The sequence below is a fragment of the Sardina pilchardus genome, chromosome 2 (assembly GCF_963854185.1).
Source record: "Sardina pilchardus chromosome 2, fSarPil1.1, whole genome shotgun sequence".
Lineage (NCBI taxonomy): Eukaryota > Metazoa > Chordata > Actinopteri > Clupeiformes > Clupeidae > Sardina > Sardina pilchardus.
In genome coordinates this window covers 38,619,896-38,629,895 of record NC_084995.1, presented here as the reverse complement: position 1 = coordinate 38,629,895, position 10,000 = coordinate 38,619,896, and the positions used below count along the sequence as shown (strand labels likewise).

Genomic DNA, 10,000 nt, shown 5'->3' with positions numbered 1-10,000 from the left:
GGAGTAGCGTGATGTGGAAAATGAACAAGGTGAGCACATAGCAACCACCATTTGCATCTGAAGTAGTCACAAGTATTCAGTCATTCCATGCACCACAGGTTACCAATCACGGCACAAAGAAGTACGCCAAGCTGTGACTGCAAGCAAACGAGAGACAAATACCAAATTACAGGTTAAATGATCTGGTGTATGAATTCATTATATTACTCTGAACGTGTCGAGATGAAAACGGATGGTTTTCCCCGAACTGATATCCCCCCCACACCCTTATAAGGGTGAAAGTAAAGATGGTCCTTATGTTACTTTGCTTCTAGTAGACATGTGATGCTTAGTTCTCTGGTCAGACAGCCAGATCTGTCAGTTGATATGTGCTCTGTGTTATTACTGGTCAAGTGGGATGACTAGCCTATATGTGATGTGATTTCCTCAGATATGTAGACGCTACATGTATTGGCTAGCTGTTACTGCAGTGTATTGAGATGTAGGAGGTGTGTTATATAAAGCATAGTGAAGAAAGCTAGGCTCAAAGCAGTTTAACATAGATTAATGTCATAATAAAATGAAAGCAAATATTGCATATTTTGTTTAAACTTCTTGACAGATAGTCATAGTGACTGTGATTACTTTCCAGTTGTCATTCCAGTTGTCTTTCCAGTTTTATAAACCAGCTACTTAACCACAAAGAGGAATAATCCAGTCTTGTCTCTTCTAGTGTGGTCAACCGATCTTTGTCATAACACAACTTAGTGTAAAACATTATTTGCATACACTGACTTTCTCCAGCAGAGAAATAAGGTCTCGTTACTTCAGGTTCAGTTACTGCAGCTGGTAAATGAAATGAGAAGACAAGCACCACTGCTTCACTTCACATATTTGCTGCATCGGCAGTGGACCCTTCATCAGAGGGAGAGAAAAACACTCTGAGTTCTGCCATAGCTGCAGAGACCCCTGAGAGAATGTCTGCATTCGGAATGACGTCAAAAAGTTCTCCTGCGTCTGCAGCATGCAAAAGCCCCTTCGACTATCGATCGATCTCACCACTCCAACACCAAACACCAAACTCCTTTACTACTACAGCCACGAAAACACTGCCAACGACTGAGTTAAGATAGGGCTAAAAATAACATGTGAAATTACATAAGCCCTGTGTGAAATGATTCTATGTGGCACTTATATACACCACCACTGTTGTTATTGCATCTAATTATTTGATTAATGGCAGCTCTCCCACTGAGTGTGAATGCCAGGCACTTGCAGCCATAGGGACGCTGGGCCAAGGTCAGAGAACAGCATTGTGCTAATGAGGCCAAGTCTGCTCCTACTCTCTCTCTCTCCCTCTCTCCATCTCTCTCTCCCTCTCTCTCTCTCCCTCCATCCCTCTCTCATCGCCCGGCTCCCCTGAGGTGCCTTCAGTTCACCGCTGATTGGATCTGCTTTTGTTTTCACTCTGTTTATTCGCACTGCTGAAATAGTGTGTCGAAACAGACCACTTAACCGCGTTTTGTTGGAGAGGATTGGGACGGATCCAAAGGAGAGGCCCTACAGCAGACCAGACTCTTCACAGCTTGTTCCCTAAAGTCCCTCTCTTGCTCTTTTCTCGCGCCCTCTTTCTGTGTTTTTTCTCACTCCCCGCAATCGATACTTAACTCCAATATTCATCGAAGGCATCATTTTGTATATGGAAAGAGAGGATAATAAAGTGACAGCTAACCTCAGCTAGCCTCATAGCACAGGTAGAGGATATGACAATATACATTACTAAATGCATACAGAAAGCACCATTAGTAATCATATTGGACATACAGAACATAGCGAACCCCAATTCTTTAACCCGCCGAGGAGCTGACACAGTGTTTCTTGATGTGTTTACTTTGCTGTTTTCTTTTTTTAAACATTTAAATGTTCAAAAGTAGGGCATGCAATGCATACATATATTATGCTCTCTGGTCTGACAGAATTGAAGCCATCCCAAAATCAAACTGCCATGCTGTCCATCACACTAAGACTGATATCAGTGGAGGAGTTGCATGGGCAAGTGTGGGCCCTCCAGACAGGCCGAGGGCTATCGGACACGTGGAGTGACAGAGAGGGGGAAGTGAGAAGCGGCTGCCAGCTCCGCGTGCACTCTTCACAATGAGACGCACTGATAAATGTCACAGCCCGTTGGAAGCTAATCGTGCCGCTAACAGAGCTTTATCCATTTGTGTGTGTGAGTGAGTGTGTGTGTGTGTGTGTGTGTGTGTGTGTGTGTGTGTGTGTGTGTGTCTGATTTGCAAACACCTCTACGGTTTTTCTCAGCATGACTGTACAATGGATTTGAGGTGAAATTGACATGGACATGATTTTCTTGATAACTTGTGTTGCAGTGAATTATTAAAACACACTGTTCATCTGTTCAGCTAGGATTGCTCATGGTGCACTGGAAACAAGGTGTACTCCACACTACAACTGTGTTAAAAACATTGCTTCTCAGTGGTTACATAATTTATATTCATACAGATAATGGCCGGGTTTCCCAAAATCGTTAAGAAGCTCTTAAGTCCTAAGAACTTCTTAGGAGCGTTCTTAGAACATTCTTACAACGCTCCTAAGAAGTTCTTAGCACTTAAGAGCTTCTTAACAATTTTGGGAAACCCGGCCAATATGAATTCTGTTCAATTAGATTTTTTTGCTCACTGATTATTTTTCTACTTTTTCTTTCATTTCTGTATGGACCCATGTGGACCCATGCTTCAGGACCTAACTTGCTACTGATAGTTTATTATACTCTTTCAGCCAGTGAGACAAATGTCACAGTCTTATGAAGTCAAAGAACAATTTTGATTTGATTGGGGGGTTGCATTTGATAGGGGTACATATGATGGTTAGATTCCATACCACAAAAGAGCCCCATGGCCTAATTCAAAACGCCGATATCAAGTAATGAATTTAGAGCATGGAAGTGCAAATGCAATAATTGAAAGAGTCATTGTTGTAAAGACGAGCCCCATCTTTACATACAGCTTCAAATTTGTTCCGTTGTTCAGGCTCCACGCCCACACGGCCTCCAGCATTGTCAAATCTCCGAGGTTTATGGGATAGCAATCCTCTTGAGACCGGAGGACCTCGAGGGGCTTGATGAATGTGCCTACTTAAGCAAGTGCAAAAAGTCAACCGACAATGCAATGAATAATTTCAGCGGCTAACCTTTATCTGGGCCCACTTCTCAGCTACGGGCTAAAGTGCACATGGATTTGTGTTGCGTTCGTCCCCAAGGGCTCACTGACTTTTGAACTTTGAATTGAATTCTAATTTCAATTTTAGCGCTTGTACAGAATGTAAATTACCATTTGACCAAATCTATGGTGCACACTTATACAGAATCACAACATACCAATGGCAATTTAGGTGATATTTGATAGCTTTGCCTATGGCTGTATATGGTTTGAATTGAATGAAATTTAAATTTAATTAGGTAGAAGAAATCATTCAGATGCATATGAACTGTCATGCAATGCACATGCAAAATTAATAAAATGATCTGTAAACTGTAGTTATGAATGGTCTGTAAACTGGGTTAAGGGTCTGGTTGTGGTAAACTGGATCTAGTTCAAATGAATATGTGCAGTACACATTAGCTAGCACAACTTAGCTGAACGACTTCCTGCATGTTATGAAATCTAATCAACCTGATACGCAATCTACGACCATGTTCTATTCCATAGTATGTGATTCACTTACAGTAAGTGACAGCATTGCTGTGGCTCATGCTGGAGCAGCTTCCTGTGGACCGGGGGCAATCATATGGCTCCATCTATCCAAGCCAACACACAGAGATGGCCAACCCTCAGAACGGGTAGGGAGCCTACTTTTGGAGTTCCTACTAAGACTATGATGCAGCTAAGTGAGCAATTTCTCCCAGCCCTACTCTCAAACAGAGTCTGTACCGGTTGGCTTTAATACAAGGTAGAACAACCATAATCAATATGTGCCATTAGGTATTGGTTTTGTTCAGCTGTCAATAAATCAGTGGGAAACATACACTATTAGCTGGGTGCAATTGTGACAGTGAGTGATTATTCTTATTTCCACCAAAACATGGCCTTGTTTAACTTCAGGGTAAAACTACAATCACAACCACAAATCACAAAATGGCATGACTTCACTGGATATGTAGTCAATATCCTATTCAGCCTTTCATTGATACACATTTGGAACAAAGCTGAGAAAATGATGACAAATAATCAAATAGTGCAGCTGAGTTGTCTGGACTTTGGGTCCCTGTTCTGCTTACTCTGTGAACTGTCTGAGATGTGACTTGCAGGTGCTGCATCCACATGCAGCAGAGAAGAGCCATAACATACTTCCTCAGAGTTAGCATTCACTAGACCTGCTGTAAAAAAAAAAAAAAAAACACTGACTAACGCAGTCAAGCCTATAAGGACGTCCCCATGCTGGAGGGACATGGGGTCCAGAGAGCTTCAGGATCATCCGGTCCATGACACATTTGCAGTTTTAAGGTAAAAATACCAACATGTAAAACTCTCCTTCAGGTATGACAACAGTTCAAATGTCTTGCGTAATTTACCAACCGTTTATTAACCAACCAAGCACAACCAGTGTTTGCTTTGCCGGGCCTAATCAGTGTGAATGGGTGGTTAGCACTGAGTTCAGTGATACACTGGTCTGAAAACCACAGAGCCTCATCACAGTGGGAGTTACATAAGATGACGGAGCCACCAGGAACAGACGCCCATTTGACAGCGGTCAGAGGTCAATTTGATTTGTCACAAGATCTTACTACTGGACACCACTTATGGGATATGAAAGCACCTATAACAGGACATAATTAGTCTCCATTTAATTTGAGTATTTTGCTGCCAATATAGTGACATAAATGAGATACAGCACAGGTTTTGTAAAGGCTTGATGAATATGAACTAATGTGGTGTTGTACATTAGCAGAGCCTATGATGAGTGCTGTCAAAATAGATGTAGGAACAGCAAAACATTGCATACAATATACTCATACATTACCATTATTGTATTGAGAAACAATCAAGTCAACTTGTTGCATAAAATCTCATTGTCCCTTATATGGAGTTATCGTTCAATCTAATCAGCAACTGCTGAGTAACATCATTACTGTGCATGTCAAAATTGGTCAGGCCAGTTTAATGCATCTATTTCATACAGAGAGAGATGCACATGTCCTCTAAATAGCACCAAATGTATAATAGAAAGACAATGATCTGACTATTCAAAGAAGGCTCCTCGTGGACATCAGAACGACTGTCTAGTCTTGCTTTGATTAGACCATGCCATGAAATCAGTTACATGAAGCCTTTATCATATTGAAATCCCTCAAAGAGATGTCGTGCATTCTAGATGCATTCTTTAACTGCATCTCTTTCAGTGACATCTATTTTCATCCACCTTTCAGACGTGAAACAGATCCGTAAAGAGCTGAGAATTCCAGAAATACCAGTTAACAATATTCAATAAAACAGTTATCCATTCGGGAGAAATTGAATGTAACGACATATATGCTATACAATGGTTAGAGATGCGCATACATTCCTGTTTCTGATGCTAACTCTGACTCCAGCCCGCAGTGATCACGACAGAGCCGGGAGCCGGTAAGACGTGTCATACATAGCCTGTGGATCTGAGTAGACTAAGTAACAGATGCATTTCTTTTGGACCCGTCGCATCACATAAACCTGCATGAGCCTTCAAACTACTATGATAGGCATATAACTTAGGCTATTCATATTTATCACCTCCAAAAACGGCTAATGGATGGTCTGGAGAAGACGTGCTCGGGTTTTGATTAGGAAACTAAGATGATATCGTCAATAAAATGCAGAAATAATTATGCTATAGTTAATTCACGATATGCAGCACCTTACCAACATGTGTTGCCAATATGTAGGCAGTGCCAAACTGCAATGTCCTCATTCCGCACATTACATAATTAAGACCAACATAAAATTATGCCATTACCTACAATTCGTGACATCAATAAAACGCCTTGAAAATAAGATTCAAACACAGGTTTCATTCACCAAACTATGTAAATTTGCTTCCACACCTGTAAGATATGGGATTGCTCACCTTTTTTGTAATGGTGACCGATGCACACTGTACAGTCCAAAATATCATGCGTAAATCCATGTTTGGTCTTTCCGTAAAAATCTTCTAGTAATTCCATATCCTTTGCATTACTGCGTTCCACAGACCAACTGTTTCTTTTTAATCCAGACCTACATATCTGACAGCATCCAGGACCTTCTCTCTCACGCAAGTCTCGCAGCGCTTTAGTGCTGAAGTTGCCTAGTTACCCCTCTCTCATTCAAGGTGGATGGAACCCCGTCCCCAGTAGCCAATCGCATTGGGAGATTAAGTATTTCTCAGCTCAGTCTCTCCGGTTTGAAGCGAAAATAAGGAGAGTGGGCGGGGGGAGATGTAGACCCATGACAGAAAAAAAATTAAAATGCACAGAGGATAATGTGGACGGGCGATACGTTTGGAGTAAGATGAATGTGGGGGGAAGGGAAAGGGGGATTAGATTCAAAGCAAAATAGGGGGCAACGGACACAACAGTTGTTGTCCACTCTTTCACGGCTGTTACTGTCACAAATGAAATGATGGGTGCTTACTGTGCTGATGACGGTTGATGAGTCAGTGTCCGTGGGATCAGAAGCTTTATGGGCCACGTTATTGTTCATGCGCGAGTCTCCTGATTAATTAGAAAACAACCCTCTAATTTACTGGGATGTCATGTTATAGAGTAAAGTACTAAATCGCGTTTTGTGCTGAACTTTCAAACATACCATACGGTTGTTTTACCATTGGGCTATTGGTTGTGATTTCTCTTTACAGCAGTCTTTATCAAGGGAGAGTGGCCTCATATTACTCAAGAGGCACAATACTGTCATGATAACAACACATTTTATAAAATAAATAACATTTACATCATTGACAAAACAAGTTGAAAATGAGTTTGCTGTTGAGGCTGTGTGAAAAATTCACCATAGGCTGATAAGAGGAAAGCCATGTTCTTGATGGTGGATATGTCTCTATTCTGTTAGTGGTGGGATTATGTCTGACCTCTTCATGACATCATGAATAGACCCCCTGCTCCCTGGTACATTAGTATAAACTGCACTGTGCGAGGCTATAGCCAATAAAGTTGCTTTTGTGAAACACAGCACAGGATTTAAATGCTACAGTATATTTATGATGTGTTTAATGGAAGTAATGGGCTCGCTCCTCGAGGGCAGCATTCTCTGTCAAAGCACGACTTACACTCTGAATGGCATCGGACATGTGTGACAATACAGCTGCTATAATGTCAGCCGTTTACAAATCCGCAAACTTTCCCCAACCACGGAGCGGGAAGTCCACCTCAGGATAAACACTGAATCATAGGGTTGGGTGACTGTGTTTGTTGTGCGATGCGTCTGTCGCTCTGTGTGGATCTCAAGTGTCTGGTCTGTGAGCTCTGTGACAGTGCCCTGCCACAGACAGGATGATTGACATGCGGCCCGCTGGCTTATGGAGCCGTAATCTGGGAGCCCCTGCAGATGGACGTGATCCCTGTTGTCTGCCGTCTCCCACAGCAATCTCCATGTTTCACACACATGCACTTTGTTTATTGGTGGCAGCGGTTTTAATCTCCTCTCCTCTCCTCTCCTCTCCTTTCCTCTCCTCTCCTCTCCTCTCCCCGCCCCCCATTTTGGTGTAAGCCCCTATACCTACCCCACCCCAGTCTCTATCACGTAGATGCATCCACGCTGTCCATTAGAACAAAAAACATTAAATGGGTCTTGAGCTCAGGCTCAAACAATATGGCCTGCCACAGCACAATTAATCCTGCTTAAACGTGGCGTATTGCATCATCTCATTGTCATGTTATTTTAAAATGGTTGTTTTGAACATTATCTCAAATATTTCATAGTATTTTACGGATGTCAAAGATTATTTTTACATGCATAGTATGTCGCTGATGTTTTAAATATTTGTCAATTCATGGACCTTTTGTTCTAAGAGTTCTACATGAAGAAGTGCACATGTACAGTAGGAGACAATAAAACCATCCAGTCAAAGAAATAAATAATAACAATAATCAACTAAATTGTTTAATTCAAAGATAGTCAAAAGAGCACCATATCTTATAAAATATCGAACACAATGTTCAAGGGCTCCTTAACATTCTAAATGTCAGATTTTGCTGTAAAATCGTTGGGACTGCCTTAGTCAAATCTCTTCTCTTACTTGCTGTGAATACAAAGCTGCCTATCCATCAATAGCTCTGAATGAGGTCGGTGTTTTTCTTTATCTGACTGTGGGGCGTTTGGTCTGCCTGGCTGTAAATTAATACTAAACATCTGCAAATAAACAGCAGCCTCTCTAACTGGGACAGTAGGCAAAGAGAGACTGAACATCAGCGCATTTGTTGTCATCTGATTCCAGACAAACTGATGTAGCCTCCCTGAAAGTGAGAGTGCTTCTCTGCTCTATTGTGAGAAACTTGCCAACACTCTCTCCATTCTGTCTGGACTGTCAATGCAATAGCACCATTTGGGCGGCCACATCAATTGCGCTCGTCACAAAAAGAGCCCATTTGGAATGATTAATGAGGCCCTCTTTGTGAAGCATCTGGAATGGCCTGTGAAGAGATGGTAAGGAGTGAAATCCCAGTTGGAAAATGCTGGAAAATTGCTCTCAATTGACTGTTTTCATCAAGTCTTCAAGTAATCACATCTGAATTACAATTAAACTGACCGTATAACACTCTCTGTTTTTGCCCCCAACTGTGTGAATTACCATTTATTGTCATGGCCCTGTTCCGACTGACATTGATGGATAGGGCTTGACCTCTGGCTTGGACCAGATTAGAATTCTGCTCATGTCCAGATCCAATCTTAAAGCCAAAACAGGCAGAGTCTATATAAAATATTCTGACACTCTCTTGAGTTTGAAATGAAAATGTAACTTGCTGTCTGATGTTAAAACAACTAAAAGAATACTGGCTGCTGTTTAGTGTTCAGTGCAATTCCAAGTTTCCTGTAATTAATGGTAATGCCTTTGAAAAAACAGAATATTGAAGTGACTCGCTGAAATATTCTTATCCAATGTAAGTTTTCGTGTTCGCAAGCTTTTAGAGTGAGCTGAAATAATGAATAACTGTAACTGGCCTCTTTTTTGGGGGAAAAAAAGCATCATACCCGAGCATTGTGTTCAGAGTGTTGATCTATTTCCGTACAAAACAAGGACAGGAACCGATGAATGGTGCACACAGCTCCTCCAGGGGGACCCTCTGAGCAGGGCACCCATACACATGTTTCAACTAAACTCCACGCTCAGGACAACCTGTTGTCATGGAAACTACTGTTCATACCCAATTTGTCCAAAGGGTCTTTCATGTCTGTGTGCTTAATAGATGTAAGAGCCCTCCAAATATACACATTCACTCTCACACACAAACAAGCTCTCTCTCTCTCTCTCTCTCTCTCTCTCTCTCTCTCTCTCTCTCTCTCTCTCTCTCTATATATATATATATATATATATATTTATGCAGAGACTAAATGAACAGCGTAGGAAATGTCATTAATCATAATTTGACAATAAATATTTGAAAATTAACATGTACACGCTTTACGCTTTGAAGATTATGAATGAATTAAACCAGTTAACCCCTCACATCAAACCATTCTTAGCTACTCTCTCTAAACAAGTAACAGTACAGCTCACATTAGTCATGGTACATCAGACAGCCAGTGTCCACCAACTGACCATTTCAAAGCTTAACAGGCATTACAAAGCGTCAGTGGCTTTCATGGCATTCTAATTGTTAAAGAGAGAGAGAGAGAGAGAGAGAGAGAGAGAGAGAGAGAGAGAGAGAGAGAGAGAGAGGGAAAGAGAAAGAGAAGAGGGAAAGAGGAAGAGAACAAAACATCCACCGATTCTGACATGTGAGAGATGAGATGTCACTGTGTGATGCAGTGTGGTAGTG

The 10,000-nt window shown here is 41.5% G+C and overlaps 1 protein-coding gene across 1 annotated transcript in view; it reads right to left on the bottom strand.

The window, feature by feature from the left end:
• Positions 1-6,281, bottom strand: part of dab1b (DAB adaptor protein 1b) — a 28,062-nt gene extending 21,781 nt beyond the window's left edge. Inside the window, exon 1 of the mRNA XM_062530323.1 lies at positions 6,097-6,281. The gene's annotated coding sequence lies outside the window, so the exon portion shown is untranslated. The remainder of the gene's footprint in view (positions 1-6,096) is intronic.
• Positions 6,282-10,000: the final 3,719 nt, after the last annotated feature.